The sequence below is a fragment of the Rhamphochromis sp. 'chilingali' genome (genome assembly GCF_963969265.1).
Source record: "Rhamphochromis sp. 'chilingali' genome assembly, chromosome: 8".
In the NCBI taxonomy this organism is placed as follows: domain Eukaryota; kingdom Metazoa; phylum Chordata; class Actinopteri; order Cichliformes; family Cichlidae; genus Rhamphochromis; species Rhamphochromis sp. 'chilingali'.
This window is the reverse complement of record NC_137935.1, coordinates 38,591,651-38,614,240: the sequence shown is the minus strand read 5'-3', so window position 1 is coordinate 38,614,240 and position 22,590 is coordinate 38,591,651. Positions and strand designations below refer to the sequence as shown.

Genomic DNA, 22,590 nt, shown 5'->3' with positions numbered 1-22,590 from the left:
TCTGCTTGCTTTCTTTTTTCTTTCCCAGCAGGTGATCCAGGTGATTGATAGATGCATTTTTTTTTCTCTGCCCATTCTGTTGGTTTTTGTCTTTTGCCCTTCTCCCCCGTCCCTCTTCTCAGCTGTTTCTCTTTCCCTCTTTCTTTCTCCCCTTCTTTCCCCCAGTCAAGTCTGTCCCGTATTCAGTAAGTGAAAATAAAATAAACAATAAAAGGTGAATCAAATGGACCATTACGGCAAGGCTGGGATGGTCAGTTTGGTAAAGTAAATCCGTTGGGCATCTTTCTTTGCCTTTAGACAACAATTCTGATGGCAAAAGAGCCAAACGGGACAGGCAAAAAAAAAAAAAAAGTATATCGTATTTATGTGAGTGCATTGTGTATTGCCGTGTCTGTACAGGTGTCCAGATGTATGTTATGTGCTCGGTGAGAAATTGAAACTGTGTGCATGCAATAAGCAGGTTGGAGGTTTCTCACCTGACTTTAGCTGTTTTATTTTCAACAGACTGATGCTTAAATAAAATAAGAATAAGTGCTGAACATGAATTCATTATTAAACATCACTGAAACTCTATGCAGCCTTACTGACAATGTGTCCATAATTCACAAATATTATGGATGACATTCATTTATCATGAAATGTTGTTCACAGTCACCAAGAACACACAAAGTTATTCTTTACTATGAGCTGTACATTTTTAATTTACATGCAGCTAAAATGTGAATTTGCAAATGAATTCTATCAGCAGGACATTTTTACTGTTTAAACATGCTAACAAGCAGAGTTTGGTGCTGTGATCTTTGGTTTAAAACATGAAATTTAGTCATTTACAGTGCAAAGCCATTTTTCTCACCTTCTACCAATCTTAAGGCTTTCATAAAGAGTGCTGCTGCGGGCCTCTCATTGTCTGTGTGTAGAAATAGCATATGATGATATAAAGCCATGTTTTGACATTTAAATCCGTAATTTGTCTGATTATGTCACGATTAACACAGATGATCTTTTTGTTTTCTCGTAGCTGAGCTGGTGAGTCCTGTCAGCGTACGCCAGATGTTAATCTCCAACCTGAGGAACTGTCCTTTGAGCCCCAGCCATGTGGACTCTATGAAAAATCTGGTCCTCTCGTTAAACCACAACCTGGTTACGGGGACGAAGGCGTTTCCTTATATTGCCTTCAGGGGATTCTTTAACAAACTGCTGCTGACGACACCTTTCACCCATGTGCCAGAGAGCCAGTTGGAGAACACCACTCCATCTCCTCCTACCAACTCACCAGCTGGTTTAATGGTGCTGCCTGCAGGGTCCCACCTCCATTCATGGTTCCTCACACCTCTGCTTCCAGAGAAAGCAGATCTTTCTGTCCTCAAGGCAGATCAGAGGAACTGCGTCTGCACCCTGGATGTCGATGGCGACACCATCACCAGAGTCATTTCCACTGTGTATTGCACAGAGGAAAGGGAAATGACAAATCGATGGAGAGTTACGGACTACACCTCTGACGGCAGAGTAATCATGTCGGTGCTCTGCCAGTTTCTGAAGAGGTTTACACAGGGTGCAAAGAGGAAGCCTGCAGAGGAGGAGAGCAGCAGCAGGAGCCCCACTCCACCAAGGAAACGTCTCCGGCTGTGATCAGCAATGAAGCCTTTCCTGGACATATGGAACATGGATGTTACATATGGATGTTTCCTCGTGCTTTGGAGCAAACTTTCTAACTCCTCATGTCTGCGCTGTGTCTGGAAAGGCTGGAAACATCTCTCCATCTTACACAGAGACCATCATGATGCGGCTAGTCTGAGGAGTTATTTCTGTACATATGTATATAGGTTTTTTTTTTTTATTGAGATACACAGGTCAGCGTTTTCAGTGCGTCTTGCACTTTTCTTTATTTCTTGGTGCTGGCCTGTGTGTTTGATATGACTGCAAGGACTACAAGACTGACTTTATTATGTAATCTGCGTAAAATGAACCAATAATCCATGAAGACAGTGCAAAGTGTAAATTATCATCTTCTGCATCTCAGACATTGGCGAGAATGAACAATGTGGTAAGTAAAAAGTAATGTTCTGTCTCTAAAATGATGTCCCAAAATACTAGAAAACATCTAGTCCAGCCTAGAAGTAATAAATGCATGAACTAGTTTTTCAGCGTCACTCTGAGACAGGATATTTCTTATTTCAGAGATATTACACAAAGATTGGAATTGGAAGAAATCAGTTCTAGATATTTGTTTAATATGTGCGTTGAAGGACATGTCCTGGTCAATAATGACTCCAAGGTTCCTCACAGCGTTACTGGAGGCCAAGGTAATGCCATCCAGAGTAAGAGTCTGGTTAGATACCATATTTCTAAGATTTTCAGGGCGAGTACAATAATCTCAGTTTGATCTGAATTTAGAAGCAGAAAATTAGAGGCCATCCAGGTCTTTATGTCTTTAAGACATTCCTGCAGTTTAACTAATTGGTGTGTGTTATCTGGCTTCATAGATAAATAAAGTTGGGTGTCCTCTGCATAGCAGTGAAAATGTATACTATGCCTTCTGATGATACTGCATTTAAATTGTAAACAGAATTGGTCCTAGCACATCCATAATTAACCTTAGATAAATATGATACAAACCACTGCAGAAATCAATACCTACAGGATGCTCTAATTGCTTTAATAAAATATTACGGTCAAAAGTTTTGAACGTTGCACTGAGGCCATGAGAAGATGATGTGTAACCTTCACTAAAGCTGTTTCTGTGCTGTGATGAGCTCTGAAATCTGACTGAAACTGTTCAAATAAGCCATTCCTCTGAAAATTATCTGTTAGCTTTTTAAAAATTATTTTTTCAAGAATCTTTGAGATAAAAGGAAGGTTGGCGATTCGCCTCTAACTAGGTAGGACAGCAGGGTCAAGAGATGGCTTTTTAAATCAGTGTTTGGTTTTTTTATGTGTCTATGTACAGAACAGAAGTCTGAACAGACCAACGACCTGCCAGAGAAATCCTCCTCCAAGCGCTCTGCTTCTCCATCTGTGGAGCTGCAGCTCAACGCTGGCCGGCTGCAGCTTGACGGTCTTCCTCCAGGGGCCGGAGCTGCAGGCCCTGGTCTATGAGTGGCCCAGGTACGACTATTGGACCTCAGAACCAGCAGCAGGCCAATCAGCCGACCTGGGACTCCAAATTCCAACACTTCATCCACCCCAACCCCCTCAGAGGAGCAGAACGATGGAGAGGAGGAGGCAGCAGAGCCTGAGGATGAAGTTCAGGGTGCAGAGCTCGAGAGTTCTACAGTTTCTGCTCCGACCCTGCGACTCCTCAAGAGACTCTTTCAGCTCCTAATAGCGGCTGCTATGGAGAGAAACCCCACTCAGTTTCAGCTGGATTCAGGACGTCATCGCTCTCCAGTGCAGTATCATGCGACACCATCAAACAGAAGGCCTCATCAACAGAGTGGCACTTTGAGAAGCAAATACACAATCAAGTGGAACATCAGGGGACATGAAAAAGGCTGAGCTACAGAACAGACTGAAGGCTGGGAGAACGGCATCAGCTTCTGCCTCTGGACTGGTGAACCACATAGGAACAGAAACGGTTAAGAAGGAACCTGAGAGCACTGTAAATGCATGTGCCCAACAGAACTGCCCCACTGCCCCCACGATATGGCCCCACAGTGGCCAACAGAACCACAGGAGCCAGACAGAGCCCCAGGAGGAGTGTGTGAGCACCGATGAAAAGCCCTCCTCAATCACCAGCAGTTCCTTCACAGATGCACCATCTAGAGGCAGCCAGGAGCACGACACAGTAAAGTTTGGATCAGCACCTACTCCAGGTACACATCAGAAATGTCAAAGCTGCAGTCTAAATGTATCACTTTATACAGCTAATAATAATAATAATGATAATAATAGTAATAATGATAATAATAATAATTTATTCTAATAATACTTTAAAGTGTAAGAGATAATGTACAGTAACCATAGTGATTACGAGGGCCCCACCCTGGAGCCAGGCCTGGGGAAGAGCTCAAGGGAGTCTAACCAGAGACTGTGTTTTAGCCCATGCAGTCTGGCTGTGTACAGGCTAAAGAGATGACATAGGCCCACCCCCCATGTGCTCACCACTTGGAGGAGGTGTTGTGGGGGTTTTGAGCAGTGTGTCGGTTGGCAGCCTTTATGTACATGGGATGATCTTTTTTTTTTGGTATTGAGAATTGTATAATTCTATTGTATTAGTACTGACTAGTACATTTCTGGGATGGTGACAGATGACCGAAGTGTGAATCCATTGTCACTGCTATGGTACCAATAGTATTACAGTGCAATATTAGTGACACAGCACGAGTTAAATCTAAGCACAAAAACAGCCTTTAGTGTTTTCTCTGGAAATTGTAAGTACAAGTAAAAACATAACACTGTAGTTTAACAGTAATTAAAGTAAACTAAACTTGTAATTCTAAAGTCATCATACAGGCTTGTTGTTTCTGCCTGTAGTACTAGCCAGGGCTGCAACTATTCATCGAGTAATTTGATTACAAGAAATACTCCTGCTGTTTCATTTAATGCATGACTCTTTAGAGCTTGTCACATAGAGCTTGTTAACTTAACACTGATGTCAGATCAGTTTCTTTCACCAGCAGATGCAAAATTATCAGAGTGGATGGTGTTTGGTCAGTGAATTATTTATTTAGTTTACTAAGAGTAAGACAAAAAACAGCATTTTTATTTGGTACAGACTGCTCAGGTGGGAAGCTGACTTGGTATCTGACATCTCTTTACGTTTACTTGCCACAGACTGGACAGAGCAGTGTCAGGTGACAACATACATGTCTGTCTCAAAGGGGACAGTAAATCATGGGTGGACTATTGACAGATTTTACAAACCAAAATAACTGACATGGGCAAGACCGTATCGATCGGAGGTTCTGAGTTTTGATTCATTTTCGATGTGATAGGAGAGAGGTCCAGATAAACGACTGGCATTAACTGGGAAAAAAGTGGACATTGGTGTGGTCAGAAATTACTTCTGATAACAGTGCTTCTGTCAGTTTGCTGTAACTCTTCATGCAGTAGACACAGCAGTAAGATGTGCTGTTGATTTTTATTGGGATCCTTGACTCCCAAAACCCCAAACACACTCATGATAGTTAAAGGAGATGAAATAATGTTGCAACAAGTTCTCGTGACTCTTTGAAGTGTGTTAAATGAAGTCTTTTTGTTGAAATTTTGCAAGTGTATCAACCAGTTGGAGTGACTTTTTAGACACTGAAACACTTACACAGCTGGGCCGTCATATTCAATGTCAGTTTGTCTCTTTTTTCCTCTCCTGTCCCTCAGACATAAAGGCTGCTCCTGCACTGACGGACTCACTGCTGCCCAACACACTGCCCTCCATCACCAACCTGTCCAGCTGCATGAAGGATGGAAAAGAGGAGGATGGGGGTGAGTTTGTCACTCTGCGGCCACATGTGACAGTTTAAGAGCCTTCGTATTGCTGTGTTCTGCTACGAAGCACACGAAGATGTAATTAGCTTCTAGCGGTTGTGTGTGTGTGTGTGTGTGTGTGTGTGTGTGTGTGTGTGCAGGGATCGAGCTGGACAAACTGGATGCAGAGATGATGATGTACAGCAAAGTTGATGTTACATGTTGTAAGCTGTCATCTCTGCTGGTCATGCACTTCTCCATTTTTATAATCTGGTGTGTTGTTGCATTGCTGCTGCAGCTGGGTTAAAGTCTGTTTTTAATGGCATCCTAACATCATATCAGTACAGAAGTTTAGAGGTTCACAGGTTTCACAGAGGGAGATGTTGAAACTTTGAAACTTGGCAAAAACTTTAAAATTCCTCGGCTTCCAACTTTGACTTCTTCTCCTTCTATACCAGCGCTGATTTGGAGGACGGGCAACACCTATTGTTCAGAAGAATACTGCAGCACGTACATGCACCGTAGCAGCTAGCATGAATGGATATAGCTGTGTGATGGTCTTACTGGTGACACACAAAGCTGCCAACACAGCAGGTGTACCAGGGCCCTTAGTTTGATCTGTTAGCTTTTTAAAAATTATTTTTTTTAAGAATTTTTGAGATGAAAGGAAGATTAGAGATTCATCTATAATTTGCTAAGACAGCAGGGTCAAGAGATGGCTTTTTAAATCCGTGTTTGGGTTTTGTTTGCGAATATGTACAGAAAAGAGAACAGAAGTCTGAACAGACCAGCGGCCTGCCAGAGAAATCCTCCTCCAAGCGCTCTGCTTCTCCAGCCATGAAACTGGAGCTCAACGCTGGCCCACTGCGGCTTGAGGGTCTTCCTCCGGGGGCCGGAGCTGCAGGCCCTTGTCTACGAGTGGCCCAGGTACAACTGTTGGACCGCAGAACCAGCAGCAGGCTAAGCAGCTAACCTGGACAAATTCCAACACTTCATCCACCCCAACCCCCTCAGAGGAGCAGAACGATGGAGAGGAGGAGGCAGCAGAGCCTGAGGATGAAGTTCAGGGTGCAGAGCTCGAGAGTTCTACAGTTTCTGCTCCGACACCGCGACTCCTCAAGAGGCCCTTTCAGCTCCTAATAGCGGCTGCTATGGAGAGAAACCCCACTCAGTTTCAGCTGCCGAGTGAGCTCACGTGCACCACTGCACTACCAGGTCAGTCAGTCATAATGACTACCAAAATATGATTTCTTTCAGCACCCTAAGTTTAAAATACCTCTTTATATATGCAGTTTAGACTGTTTCTTCAATGTTGCTCTTTTGTTTGGATTTCTAGGCAGCAGTAAACGGAGGAAAAAAGAAGAGCTGCTTGGAAAGCCCTTCAGGCGGCCTCAGCATGAACTGGATCCCAATGGTCTAGTCCCTTTGCCAGTCAAAATCTGCTTTTCATGCAACAGGTCAGGAGTTCTGGAGCACAGTGCAAAGAGGTAGACGAAGCCCTGAAGTGATGACAGCAGGTACTAATTCTATTTATTTGGTCTCTCAGGAGTTGCAGGTTGGCTCCATTGATCCAGTGCGATTACTGTCCCCTCCTGTTCCACATGGACTGTCTGGATCCTCCACTCACAGCTTTACCTGCCGGCAAATGGATGTGTCCAAACCATGTGGAGCACTTAGTAGTAAGATGCACTGTGCTGATTCTAAGCTAAAGCTGCTTTCCCTTTCCTTTTATTGATGTAAATTTTTATTGATATATTTTTGTTTGCTATGCAGCTGAATCAGAGGAGCCTCAGCCTGTCCAGCCGCTGTCAGCTCTTCGATCAGTTCCAGGACAGGATGTCCCAGCACGCAGTTAAGTTGGACTTCCTGCGTAGAGTACATCGACAAAATGCTCCCAACCACCACTCACCAGCGCAACAAGAAAACCATCAAGGTAGACGTACGTCTGAGTGTGACGGTGCAGTGTGTTGGATTTCATATAATCGTTTTTTCTTGGCCACTGGAACACAGGTGGAGATCTAGGAAATGAATGGCTTTAATAATATACCGTATTTCCCGGACTACAAAGCGCACCTGAATATTAGCCGCACAAGCTAAAATCAGGGGAAAATCCTGTTTTGTACATACATTAGCCGCACCTGACTAAAAGCCGCAGGTGTTTCAATGTTGACTTATCATATGTAAGAGAATATGCACAAAGGGAATTGTCAGGAAAGAGATGGCTGTTTGGAGACACACCCCTTTTATTAATATTTTGAAAAACAAGTTATGGGTACATATTTGCACATGTAGTACATAACAATAACCTACAGCACACCAGAAAAATAGATTCAGACTACCTTTTAGGCTCAGGTGCAGCGACACGGCTTTAACAAGAAGAAAAGTCAGTCATTCACCATCTTTCTCTTCTTCCTGCGCTCTAAAACCACCAAAGTCCTCTTCTCCAGTGTCGGATACAAACAGGCTCAGGATGGCTTCGTCATCCACTCTCCGCTTCTCTCCTTCGTTGTCACTTTCAAAACCAAAGAAATCCTCGTTGTCAGTGTCAGAGTCGAACACCCTCAGAAGGGCCGTGGCAGTGTCCTCTCCATCATGCAACAGTCCAGCCCTTCAAAATCCGTTGGTGATCGTGGATGTTTTCACACTTTTCCACGCTGTCAGAATCCACCGGTGGAGTTGAGCATAACTTGCTTTTCGCAAGTTTATCGCCGCTCGTCATCCACGCCTCCCGCTGAATGCGTAGCGCTACTTTGAAGTTTGTTTTTCGCGCTACTTCGTACGGGACTACGTTGCCTGGCGGACGGACATGTGACCAACATACCACTCTTGAACCTCGATCCTTCCGCCAGGCAACGTGCAAGGTGTTACTAAAGGACAAGATCAGAGAGGCTAAGGACAATTACAGGAGGAAGCTGGAGTGGAAACTCCAGCAGAACAGCATGAGAGAGGTGTGGAGGGGCATGAAGACCATCACTGGATTCAGGCCAACCAACAGCAGGGGAGCTGAGGGAGGTGAGAATAGAGCCGACGAGTTGAATCTGTTTTTCAATAGATTCGACACCACAGTGTCTGCTCCCACCCCCACAACCTCACCTGCAGTCAGCCTGGAATCCAGAGCCACACCACTGTGCCAGCCTCTCTCCTCACATGTTGCCTCCTGTGAGATTCCTGACACCCCTCCCCCACCCATCACCTTCACTCAATACCAGGTTGAGATGCAAATGAGGAGACTTCACTCAGGCAAGTCTGCTGGACCAGACGGAGTGAGTCCCCTTGTCCTCAAGACCTGTGCCCCCCAGCTGTGTGGAGTCTTTCATAAACTGTTTATGCTGAGTCTGAGTCTGCAGAGGGTCCCGGTGATGTGGAAGACATCATGCCTCGTCCCTGTACCAAAGACGCCTCGTCCCAGTGGCCCCCAGGATTACAGGCCCGTGGCATTGACCTCCCACATCATGAAGACCCTGGAAAGGCTCATCCTGGACCAGCTGCGACCCATAGTAAGACCACATCTGGATCCCCTTCAGTTCGCTTATCAGCCTCGTCTCGGAACAGAGGACGCCATCATCTACCTGCTCAATCGTGTCTACACCCATCTGGACCAGCCGGCGAGCACTGTGAGGGTCATGTTTTTTGACTTTTCCAGTGCTTTCAACACCATCAGGCCGACCCTCCTGGGTGATAAGTTAGCAGCGATGCAGGTGGATGCTTCTCTGGTGTCCTGGATTGTTGATTACCTGACAGGAAGACCACAATATGTACGTCTCCCACAGTGTGTGTCTGACAAGGTGATTAGCAACACAGGGGCACCACAGGGGACTGTCCTCTCCCCCTTCCTCTTCACCCTCTACACCACAGACTTCAGCCACTGCACAGAGACCTCCATCTTCAGAAGTTTTCTGATGACTCTGCGGTGGTTGGATGCATCAGCAGGGATGATGAGACAGAGTACCGGGCTGTGGTCGACTCCTTTGTCACGTGGTGTGAGCAGAATCATCTGCAGCTCAACGTGGCAAAGACCAAGGAACTGATCGTGGACTTCAGGAAGACCAGGAAACACTTGACCCCTGTTTCAATCCAGGGGCTCAGTGTTGACATTGTGGAGGACTATAAATACCTTGGAGTACACATTGACAATAAACTGGACTGGGCTAAAAACACCACAGCACTTTACAGGAAGGGCCAGAGTCGTCTCTATTTTTTGAGGCGACTGAGGTCCTTCAACATCTGCCAGAAAATGCTGAGGATTTTCTATGAGTCTGTTGTGGCCAGTGCGATCCTCTATGCTGTTGCATGCTGGGGGAGCAGGCTGAGGGTCGCAGATGCCAACAGACTTAATAAACTGATCCGTAAGGCCAGCAATGTTGTGGGGATGGAGCTGGACTCCCTCAAGGTGGTGTCGGAGAGGCGGATGCTGTCCAAGATAAAGACAATGTTGGATAACACCTCCCACCCACTCCATGACATGTTGGTCAGTCACAGGAGCACGTTCAGTGAGAGACTGAGATTACCGAAAAGCACCACTGAACGACACAGGAAATCATTCCTGCCTGTGGCCATCTCCCTGTACAACGCATCCACTTAACACACTGTTTGCTGCTACAACTACACATGTTTATTTTCCAACTATTTATTTATAAGTGACTTATGTATGTATGTATGTATGTATATATATGTATATATTGTACTATTCTTAGTTAGCGTATTGTCTGTCTTGTCTTAATGTTGGTTTAAAATGGAGCACTGTAACAAAAAATAATTTCCCCCAGGGATCAATAAAGTATTCTGATTCTGATTCTGATTCTGATACATGCGCACATGGCGGCGACGCAGAATGAGAAGGGCGAAAGCGGATTGTTAAATGAAACGGATGAACCAGAACTGGTTTGTAAAAATGCTGCAACTTCAGTGGTGGAACTGGTTTAGCTTTCGTCCCTCAGATACACAACAAAGCACTATTTTTGGTAGCGCATGCTAGCGGGCCGACGTTATTACCGTGTTTTTTGGAAAATACGGCACACTTAAAATCAATCCTTTGATTTTTCTCAAAATAGACAGTGCCCCTTATAATCCCGTGTGCCTTATGTATGAATTCTGGTTGTGTTTACTGACCTCGAAACGATTTTATGTACACGGCGCTCGAAAATCTGTCAAATGTTTCAGTACAACTTTGCTAAGCTACGAAGCTGCACTGCTTGATGGATTGTCGGAGCGTTACGGCTATTGTAGGCAGGAGCCTCGCGGAGTGATATGTACTGTGCTTCAACATAATATTACCGTACACTGTGTGTATAACCTCTTAAGTTTTGTGGATATTATACATGGTTATGCTGAGGATATGTCGGCCAATTTCCACTGGAAATGTCTTTTTGGTTAAACTGTCAGCAAGGAATTTGCATTTGCACTGTTACATTTTTATATAACTTTAATGCACATAAAAAACAGCTGCTTGATTAAGTGAAAATACATTGATGGGGTTTTCTTTGCACTAATAAAGTTGAGGAGTTGTAAAGTGTTTTGTCTAGTGTCAATTATATAGTTATCGCAAATTTTCAAATGTATATTGTGATAAGTTTTAAGAACAGGCTCAAGACCCACCTTTTTAATTTAGCTTTTACTTAGCGTTTATTTATTTTTTATGCTTATTTATTCTATCCTGTTATTCTATTATTAATTTAGGATTTACCTAATATTTTTTGATTTTATTCTTATTCATTTTTTAATCTTCTTACTCTATTTATATTTATATTTATATTGTATCCTGTTGTTATTTATTTTATCATTTTACCCTGTATATATCGTATTGCGTCATATCTCCAGTGTTTCCTCGGAGGGCGCTCTCTGCACCGGGGCTGTTATTGACCGTGGCTGCTGGGTCTCTGGGGTCCTCTCAGCCTGGTTGGGGGGCTCCTTGGCCTCCCTCCTGCTGTGTGCCCAGCCCGGAGGCTGCGGTCTGTGACCGGCTCCCGGTGCAGACGGCTCTCTGTTATAATGTTTCCTCACTTGGCTCATGCGAGCCCAGCCCAATTTTTACTCTTTAAGTGTGCGCGTGTGTGTATGTGTGTGTGGGTGGGGGTGGGGGGATATATGTGTATTGAGAGTGTGGGGAGTGAGTTGGAGGGTGGGGTGGGCTGCTTTTAACTATGTAAAGCACTTTGTGCTACATTTTTTCTGTATGAAAAGTGCTTTATAAATAAAGATTGATTGATTGATTGATTGATTGATTGATTGAAATATTTTTGGTCATATCGCCCTGCTCTACCTAGATACTGACATACTGTCTTTTTTTCAGCTTCTGAAATTTAAGCAGTTGTGCACTTGTATATGAAGTGATGCTATGTTTAGACACATCTGAACGTACTGGTTAATTTGCTAGAAAGTGTTAAATTGTCTCTAACACCAAGTGTGGTTCAATTTCTTACTCTTAAACCCCCCAAATTACTATCCAAAATATACAGAATGCTTTCTAAAACAGATGAATCAATATCACTTCCTATTGCAAAATGGGAAGCGGATTTATCAGTTAACTTAGACCTAAACTTCTGGTCTCAGATTTGCTTAAAAACCTTTCATCTAATTAGAAATCCCAGTCTTCAATTAATTCAATACAAAATATTACATAGAGTGCACTATACAGGTCATCGGATGTTCAAGATGGGCTTTACGTCTACCAACAACTGCTCACACTGCCAAACCAATTCACCGGACAATTACATTCACGCTCTTTGGTTCTGTCCACCAGTTCAGAAGTTTTGGCGCGAGATATGTGAAGACTTATCGAAGTGTCTGAAATGTAACATTCCAACTTCCCCCTTAGTGTGTTTGTTGGGCAGCTTAGATAATGTCACTTCAGAAAAGAATATCGCCCATATGGTTTTCACTGCCCTATGCATAGCCAAGAAAACTGTCCTCATGAACTGGAAAAATAAAAATAATCTTAATTCTAACCAATATAGAAATTATCTATTAGATTACATTAGTCTTGATACAGCCTCTGCCACCACATCAGATCAATTGCTCTGGGCTCCTTTGATCAGCTCCATCACCTAGTGGGGGTGGGGGGTCATAGTTTGGTCCCGCCTTCACTGTTGTGATTGGTGTGGGGGTAGGGACAGGCTTAGGGCGTCGGGGGGTTCCCTGGAGGCATCTTCCTTGGGGGGCTCAACCCGGGGTAGCGGTCATGTCCGGTTAGGGGCTCTGTTGGCTCTCAGGTGACTGTTTCCTCGCGGCTGCGTGCAGCGGGGCTAGGGGAGGGTCTGTGCTGACGGACGTGGGTTACTGACCTGGTAGCCTGGCTGCCCCTGGGTGGGTCCGGGATGGGCGTGAGGTTCTGGGGGCGCTCCGTCTCTGGGCTGGGACCCGGACCGGGCCTCGGGGGCTTGGGTCCTGGTTGGTGTGTTGCCGGGGTTGTGGGCGGGTGGGTGCATGGGGGCCCAGCCCTGGAGCAGGGTGCCGCCGGTGCGTCGAGCCACCTGGGGGGCTCTTCAACTGGTGGGGGAGATTGTCACATCTTGCAGGAGCTTTCCTCTGCAGGAGGGGGAGATACAGGAGAGGTGGAGGAAGATCTCAGCCTGGGTGTTTATTGTCTTATGTAGTCTGGAAGATGTGGATGGTGGGGTGGGTGCAGTTTTCTCTGTGGTGGGGTTGGGTGGACTGTCCCGGGCTCTGTGGGGCCGGGCGGCGCTGCTGCACTGGGCCCGGTCTGGATGGGCCTGGGCCCCCTTTCCCTGGCGGGTCGCGGAGTATGGGGGTGCCTACTGGGGTCAGCGGGGGAGCTGGCCCCAGGGAGGGGTCACTTGCCCCTCCCTTCCTTCCCTCCCCATCTCCAGCTGCCTCCCTCTTCCCGCTCCACCACAACCACCCACACATGCAGGGCCTTGGAGTAGGGGTATGTCACCAGGGTGCAGAGGAGGCTACCCCCCCCCCCCTCTGTCCCCTTCTGGCTGCCTCTGCCTCAATTTTATCCCACAACTTAGACATTCACATTACTCACACTCTCATTACACATACATATAGGATCTTGGGGGTGGGCACGATACACGGAATCCAAAGTACCATCAGGGTGTACACCCCACCCCTGGCGTCGTTGCCCACCTCTCAATGTTAAATACACGTAGACATTGAGGGCTAGCAGGAGGGACTATGCGCTTACCTGCTGCTCTCTGGCAGGTAGCTCCATGCCCTCCTGGGTTTTAAATGCACCTTAGAACACACATGCATCAACATTACAATGAGCGGGTGGAGGGAGGTTTGGAGTCTTCTCTCACCCCCATTCTCTGCGACCTGCTGGAGCGGGGGGACTAGGAGGAGGAGTTGGCCGTCCGACTGCGGTCTGGAGTGTGGAGCCTTCCTGCTGCTGCGGAGTCGGGGCGGTCTGCCTCCCCCCACCGCAGGGAAAAGGGAAACACCACCTGGGTCTGGGTGCAGTTCCCCCCTCCAGGGGCAAGGGTACCTAGACCCGGTTTGTAGAGTACGCTTGGGGAGTGTGATCGTGTGTACAGCGTCTCTTTATGTCTGTCTCCACGTTGGTTGAGTGTGGAGTAAGTGCATATGAGAGCATGAGGGTGGGAATGGATGTTTGTATCTGTGTGTGCCTGTATGTCTGTGTCTATATGTCAGGTTGGGTGTCAGGCGCCACCTCTCTGGGGACATCTCAGGCCCTCCAAGGTTTGGAGGCCTATCTCCCCCTACCACCACTTCCCCTGCCAGTGGCGGACCCCCTCAGACATCGGTGCGTTGGTGGTTCTTTGTGTCCGGGGATGGGCGTCCAGGTACACACCGGCTCACTCCTTGGCGGCCGCTTATCGGGGCCTGGAGCCTGGGGCTCGCTCGGGCCACTTCGGAGGTGGGGTGCCCCCGGCCTCTCGGCCTGGGGCTCGGTCACTCAGGCGCAGCTGGCTGCCGGCGGAGCTCACGGGCGCGTCACTGCAACTCCCCCTGGCTTCTGCTCCGCGGCTGCTGAGTGAGCCCTCATCTGGGACTCTCCTCAGCTCTTTCCGGGACAGTGGCGCGGCTGCCCCTCTGTTGGTCTTCCTTGGTCTCTTGTGTTCTGGGGGCCTCTGGATGTCTGGAGTTTTGATCTCCTCCACACCTGCTTCACGCCCTGGAGGACGTGGCTGTGGCCCCCCCACACCCTCTAGCAGATCATTACATGAAGGAACCTTTTAAAAAACAAAAAACAAGCGCGTCCATGCTCACAGGTGTACACACGGGTGATCACACCCACAAACTACACCCTTTTTGGCTCCTACCTCAAAGCACACTGTGTTCTGTTGATCTTATGTGCTGCACAATAATGTTTAACATTTAGTATTTACTGTCATATTCCCATATATCATTGTGATGTTGTTTATTCTATTACTCTTGTTCTCTTCTGCTTGCTTTCTTTTTTCTTTCCCAGCAGGTGATCCAGGTGATTGATAGATGCATTTTTTTTTCTCTGCCCATTCTGTTGGTTTTTGTCTTTTGCCCTTCTCCCCCGTCCCTCTTCTCAGCTGTTTCTCTTTCCCTCTTTCTTTCTCCCCTTCTTTCCCCCAGTCAAGTCTGTCCCGTATTCAGTAAGTGAAAATAAAATAAACAATAAAAGGTGAATCAAATGGACCATTACGGCAAGGCTGGGATGGTCAGTTTGGTAAAGTAAATCCGTTGGGCATCTTTCTTTGCCTTTAGACAACAATTCTGATGGCAAAAGAGCCAAACGGGACAGGCAAAAAAAAAAAAAAATTGTCTCTAACAGTCAGTGTTTTTATTCAGGTGCCAGATGCCATCAAGTCCCAGTACCAGAATCCTCCGCCCATGCTGCTTCCTGCAGGGGTGCGCCAGCTGGAGCTGGTTTGTAGTGGCATTCCTGACCATCAGCCCACAAAGCATTTCACCACAGAGGCTGAGCAGCAGGAGGTAGGCACAAGAGAAACCAGCAGCTGCCTAACATGTTCTTTAAGTCAGATTGTAATGATAGTTCCCTCAAAACAGGCTTTTGTGTGCTACAATCTGTGTCATCTGATGTAATAGGATGTGAGATTAATAGGAGAGCAGCGTAACCTCCTAAGACCCAAACTCTTTCATGGCATGCATTTTTAATTTCTCTTTGCTATTTGGGCTGATTGGGACCTGATGAATGTAAAACCAAAGAATTATCAGATTTTATTTTTTACCTGATGTTTGTTTCTGAGAAAAATGAGATCCACATATGAGGACATTCGATTTAAATTTCAATAGAACAGTGGCAGTATAACGTCCTCGCATGTGGAAATCAGGCCTTTGTAGAGCAACATTTAGTATTTTGGTCTAGCCAACCCAAAATGTGATGTTCACATATGTGGACACCAGGTCCTAGGAGGTTAAGGATGATTGATCGCTTTCCTTTTCATTTTGGATGATTGGATGAGAGTTTGGACAAGAAGTTTTTAGAGAGTTAGATTTTTGGTGTAGATGAGTGAAACACTGACACATCCTGTGTACTGTGTTTATCAGAAAGTAACAGAAAATTCAGTTTCAGAAGTTCTGAAAGCTGAACCAACTGCTTCACGGCACTTTGCAACAGTTGCATTAGAAAGTCTGTTTTTTTCACAGACTGTAGAGCTTTGAGTAATTTGAAAATTGCAGCAAAAGATAAATTCTGGTATCTGTTTGTTTGTGTGATATAAATGAATCCTTGATGAAGGGGAGGGCCTCTCAACAGAACTGCTGGTTGCTTCTTTATAAAAACATACATGTGTTGTGTTGAACAGTGGCTTCAGGATGTCATCGCTCTCCAGTGCAGTATCATGCGACACCTATCCATCAAACAGAAGGCCTCATCAACAGAATGGCACTTTGAGCAGAAAGCAAATACACAATCAAGTGGAGCATCAGAAGACATGAAAACTCAGGCCTCATTAGAAAGGACTTCTTCCCCTGACCTCTGCTCTAAAGCTTGCAGTACACCCAGTGACTCCCAGGGGGCCTCTCTTTCCAAGGACAGCCCATCAGGGCTAGTTCTTTGCAAATGCACCGTGACACCATGTCAGAACTGTAGGAAACCTAATGGGCCTCTGGAATTGGTTCAGCCTCCCAGAGCCAATGGACCTGTAGACTGTAACAGTGCCTCAGATTCCTGCAGGCAGGCTGAGCTACAGAACAGACTGAAGGCTGGGAAAACGCCATCAGCTTCTGCCTCTGGACTGGTGAACCACATAGGAACAGAAACGGTTAAGAAGGAACCTGAGAGCACTGTAAATGCATGTGCCCAACAGAACTGCCCCACTGCCCCCACGATATGGCCCCACAGTGGCCAACAGAACCACAGGAGCCAGACAGAGCCCCAGGAGGAGTGTGTGAGCACCGATGAAAAGCCCTCCTCAATCACCAGCAGTTCCTTCACAGATGCACCATCTAGAGGCAGCCAGGAGCACGACACAGTAAAGTTTGGATCAGCACCTACTCCAGGTACACATCAGAAATGTCAAAGCTGCAGTCTAAATGTATCACTTTATACAGCTAATAATAATAATGATGATAATAATAGTAATAATATACTCAAGTAATCATTATGTTACTCTCTCCTCATTATACATGTAACGGGGGCCATGGTGTGCATGAGAGAACATTTAATTTGAGGCTATAGCAACATTATTTTGCATATTTAAATTAATATAAATACATTTTTAACTTTAAGAAATTGTGTTAATAGTCATGCTGTTAGGCTGAATTATTATTAGTATTAACATCTCCACTTTCATAACGTCTGTTTTGCATTAAAGCACAGAGAAGGCCTCAGAACTGAGAATGGTTATATGCTCACCTTTCTTCACTGCAGCCACTACATGCTTGTTTGAAGGCTTACACACATTCACTCGCACACTTTAACACACATGCATTCATACGCGTGCACACTGACCAACTCTGCTTCATCCAGGAGATGCAATACTGTCAGAACTCTTTTTTTTCCCCTTATAATGTAAGAAAGAGCTCCAAGCAGATGGGAAGAAGGCCTTTTTATTTCATGCCTCAGTCTAGGATGCATAGCTTATTTTATTTGGCAGATCACTTAAAATTGTGATTCTGTTACTTCTACTTCTAATAATTTATCAGTTTTTTGTCTTTAGGAAAATGTTTCTTCAAGAAAGTGGAAATGTGATTGTGATATGGGATGTAAATACAGTGAAAGAGTTGAGCTCTTTTGGCAGATACTGTGTATTGTTAAACTATCAAAACAAGCATTTTCTAAAGTGGAAACAAATGAAACGTTCATTTTAAAAGACCTGAGTTTTCTCTCTTTTGAATGTTTACTGTTGCTATTAATTGAATACTCACTGCTGACATAATCGATGGTGCTAACAGTTTTCTTACATATTTTGTGTCGTGCAGCCCCATTTACCAAAAGGATACATGGCCATTTAAGAGCACATTTTATTTTCAGTTACTGAGTTATGAAGAAAAAAAAGTTATTCAGATACAACTTGCTTTGCCTTCTATCTCAGTAATAGTTCCTGTGCACTTTTTTCCTTTATAGTGAACTATCAAAAACTGTCTTTTTTCTGGTCCTTCTTTTATCTCATTTCATCAGTTTGTCTCTTTTTTCCTCTCCTGTCCCTCAGACATAAAGGCTGCTCCTGCACTGACGGACTCACTGCTGCCCAACACACTGCCCTCCATCACCAACCTGTCCAGCTGCATGAAGGATGGAAAAGAGGAGGATGGGGGTGAGTTTGTCACTCTGCGGCCACATGTGACAGTTTAAGAGCCTTCATATTGCTGTGTTCTGCTATGAAACACACGAAGATGTAATTAGCTTCTAGCGGTTGTGTGCGTTTGTGTTTTTGTGCACATTGATCGAGCTGGACAAACTGGATACAGAGATGATCAAGCTCTTGGCCTATCAGAGGATCCAGCAGCTCTTTGCTCCCAAAGTGCCCAGCACTCAACCTCCCCCCACCACCAGCACTACCCCAAAAACCTCAGCACCCCACCCAAACAGTAAGATACCTTTGCACTACAGTTTAGTCTGTTTACTTGTCAAGAAGTCAGTTTTTCTGCTGTTTGATTGCTGTTTTGTTGTAATTATTAAAACCTACACTCTCCTCCTCCCAGGTCAGAAAAAGGTGCAAGCCAGAGCGGTCTTTTACCCTCTGACAGGAAGAGGAGCAGCTGTCAGCATGTGCTATAGGACGTTACACGTAGGATCAGGTAGGACATTCAGTCGCTGTGACTTTGACCCTGCTGCATTCTGTGCCCTGGCTCTGAGCCACTCTTAGGTTTCACCTGTGATGGGGAAAGGTTCACGTAGGAGAACAGCATTAAAGCTGCTCTCACGTAGTTTTTTGAAATCATACCAGTTCACCAAACTCCAGTTAATCATGTTTGATTTAGGTTATATTCTTGCCTCGTGACTAAAGTTTAATAAGACCGAAGTAGAACATAGGTAGGGCCCCATCATACCTGCTGTGTGGTGCCTGGCAAATGTCACCGTACAGCAAAGTTGATGTTACATGTTGTAAGCTGTCATCTCTGCTGGTCATGCACTTCTCCATTTTTATAATCTGGTGTGTTGTTGCATTGCTGCTGCAGCTGGGTTAAAGTCTGTTTTTAATGGCATCCTAACATCATATCAGTACAGAAGTTTAGAGGTTCACAGGTTTCACAGAGGGAGATGTTGAAACTTTGAAACTTGGCAAAAACTTTAAAATTCCTCGGCTTCCAACTTTGACTTCTTCTCCTTCTATACCAGCGCTGATTTGGAGGACGGGCAACACCTATTGTTCAGAAGAATACTGCAGCACGTACATGCACCGTAACAGCTAGCATGAATGGATATAGCTGTGTGATGGTCTTACTGGTGACACACAAAGCTGCCAACACAGCAGGTGTACCACGGCCCCTGGTTTGGTGTCTTGGCTCTGAGCTAATCACTCTTACAGATATAAAACTGGGAAGTGATGCAGAAGCAGTGTGATGGTCACCCCATCATTCATCAGCTTGCAGAACCACCAGACAGATTTGCTGACGTGCTTGGAGTCATTGCACTGCCTGATCCTTGGTGACTGTTTTTGGACTTTAACTCCTGGGAATGTTTTGCAGTTGTCTTGCATGTTTTCCACTTGAATAGTGAATAATCTTTCTCATGGTAGAATTATGAGCGTGTTTGGGACTGGCTTCATGCAACTTCAGATACTGACATAAAGCACTCATTTATTCTTTAAGACATCTTTCCTCTTTGGCATTATGTCGACACACACCAGAATGCTTCTGAGTTTATAGAGGTGGTCACTCGTGCTGATAATCAGTTAATCAGTTGTGTTTGATCAGCAGTATGTACCTGCTACTTGTCATCTTTATTTCTATGGAAGCAACAAGGGTTTGCTTAGTGCTTCATACACTAATTCTGCATTTTGGCTTAGTTTTGTCAAATACATGACAGTGTAATGTCATATTTTATAGTTCATCTGAGGTTATATATCAAGATTCAATTTCAAGACCTGCTAAAAACAAGATGATTTTTATTTTGTCCCAATATGTAAACCTTGACAGAAGGTATCCTTTTAACCATGACTGTACTTCTGCACGACAGGCAGCAGTACACGACAGAGTATAATATAATAATGTACTGAGCCTGTACTAGCTCCCAGTCTCTGCATCATTAGTCAGGTTGAGTGATAGTTGGTACCGTCATCTTTAAATCGGAGTATTTTAAGCAAGTTGGCTGTGAAAGTAAGTTCTTAGACCTGTGAGGGTCACAACAGGACCATGTGGAATAAAAACTACTGAACAAAAACACAATATGTCACATTGGAGTGCAGGTCATTAAAATACATTTTGACACGGCAATACTGCAGAAAAAAATCCATGTTGCAAATCTGTATTCTTTGTGTTGTGGGAAAGGGTGTTTAAGTCTTTAACTGTTTCTCTAAGGTGCTGACATGGATGTGTGCCTTACAAACTACGGTCACTGCAACTACGTATCGGGGAAACATGCCTGTATTTTCTATGACGAGGTGAGGCTGTTAAACTACATCACTCTGCAGAGCACTCCTGTGGTTGTTAGTGACCAAGATGTAAATTGTGTGTGTGTGTGTGTCTTTGTCGTCCTTCAGAATACCAAGCATTATGAGCTTCTGAACTATAGCGAGCATGGCACCACAGTGGATAATGTCCTGTACTCGTGCGATTTCTCTGAGAAGACCTCACCATGTCCACCCGGTGGCCTGGTAGCCAAAGTCCAAGGAATCATTCGTAAGTACATCTCCGTCATCTGTTTGGATTGGCTTGAAGGAACCCAGGTCTGTGTGCCCAGTTTGACTGCTGATGAGGTCGTCACTCATAGATTTTGTATGAACCTTTTATGAATATCCATCCATCTTCTTCCACTTAGCCACTCATCTGTATGTGTTCTGGTTAAAATAGTTAAAATTTTAATTGTGAAGAAAGCATAACATTATTGCTTCTGTAAATTAAAGGAATACTTTAATTTATACTCTAATACTGAAAAGAATTATTTTTAGTTTGGCTAGAATTTCAGGAAGTGTAGCCCCCCCATGTGCTTAATGTCAGTGTGCTGTTTGTTACGCTGACACTGCTCCTGCATTTTTGGTCAGCTTTTAGTGTTCTTCATCCAAATTGTGGTCAAGGTCACATTTGTCATTCTTAATGGGTACATGTAATTAGTTTGAGTAGAGAACCAGTTCTCCATCTGTTGTAGGTTCTGGTTAGAGTGCCAGCTTGAAGTGCAGGAAAAAAACAAACCATGAGTTTGGTGTTGGAGTTCATCTCCATCCATAATGGCGATCTAGCCAGCGAGCCTGCTGGTAGAGAAAACACCAAATGGGAAAGAACGGGCTGGCTTATTATTAGCTATTGCAATTGCAAAGTAAAAGTAAGGATGTAGTAAACGTACAGTACAGTGGTAAACTTGGTGCATGTGGCATTGTAGCAATGAGAAAGGTAAATAAAGTGTAAAATGAGCAGTCAGATATACTTGTTCTGTGGCAGACCACGTTATGTAAAGTCTGAATGTTGCTGTATCACATAAAGCTTCCAGTCTTAATCTGTTATTAAAGATCATTTGGACAGATGTTTGATTAGTAAAGAGCTGCAGTGTGAAACAGCATTAAATCAGATTTCTCTGAAACTGTTTATAGATGATGAGTGTAAAACATGTTTGCCAGAGTTCAGCTTTCCACATGATTTTAGTCTCATTTTCAAAACAAAGTGTTCATTTTTTATTTTGTGGATAAAATGTAATCAGTGAAATCTTTTCATGGTTGCATTGTCTCCACATTAATGGAGTTTACTGTGACACTAGTCTGTACAGACGTCTTTCTCAGACCTGCTGCATTTCTTCTTTGCGTAGGTCGCAGTAAGAAACGGGAAGAGAACGAGGGAGCCAACTCCATGGTGGGGTTGTTGCCAGTAGGAGGAGTGATGAGTAGCCAACGTCAGGGTGGTGCTGAGCCGTCTTGTAGCTGCAAAGCGAGTAGCTCCAGCCTAATTGGAGGCAGCGGGGCGGGCTGGGAGGGCACGGCCCTGCTCCACCATGGCAGCTACATCAAACTGGGCTGCCTCCAATTTGTCTTTAGCATCACTGAGTTTGCCAGTAAGCAGCCCAAAGAGGAGCAGGCCACTACACCTGCTGCCAGTTGCACAAGCACCACCACCAGCAGCAGCAGTGTCATCAGCACCACCCTCAGCACCACCGCTAACACCTCCACACCACCACCACCCAGCACTGCCACAACAAGCGGCTTTTCCAACCAGGATGAGGCTGACTCTGAGACTGTACCTCCCCACCAAGTGCCCGTACTGCGTTCTAACTCTGTTCCATAATCCGCACAGGAAGCCCCGCCCTCCCTCTTATTTTGCACCTTCTGTGTCACGATGAAGGGAAAGCTGCACAGCTGGTTGGTCAACAGGGAAAAGTTCTTCTTTTTTTTCTTTTTTTTTTAAATGGTTTATATCTTTGCATGAACTTGAAGTATTATTGACAATCTCTTTTTTTCTTTTTTCTTTTAAATGACTGACGTAACCGTTAGGACCGTTAGGACTTTGAGCAAACATTACTTCCTTGGGCTCAATCTTTGTTTTTGCCAGTATATTAGTTATGTATGGTGTAACCTTTTTGTCAGTCAGCCCATTTAGCACAAACATTTTTTTTTCTTTGTAGTATTCAATTCCATACATTCTAATTTCTTTTGCTGCTTTTGCACCACAGGTAGC

The 22,590-nt window shown here is 44.9% G+C and overlaps 1 pseudogene across 1 annotated transcript; it reads left to right on the top strand.

Moving 5' to 3' along the window:
* Positions 1 to 1,050: 1,050 nt before the first annotated feature.
* Positions 1,051 to 22,200, top strand: LOC308401611 (PHD finger protein 12-like; annotated as a pseudogene). Its single transcript, XR_013974824.1, has 15 exons — positions 1,051 to 1,615; positions 2,948 to 3,055; positions 3,098 to 3,387; positions 6,351 to 6,618; positions 6,740 to 6,860; positions 6,950 to 7,082; positions 7,177 to 7,336; positions 15,154 to 15,297; positions 16,131 to 16,827; positions 17,979 to 18,115; positions 18,180 to 18,357; positions 18,472 to 18,567; positions 20,290 to 20,372; positions 20,472 to 20,610; positions 21,728 to 22,200. The product of XR_013974824.1 is annotated as a PHD finger protein 12-like (transcript).
* The last annotated feature ends 390 nt before the right edge of the window (positions 22,201 to 22,590 follow it).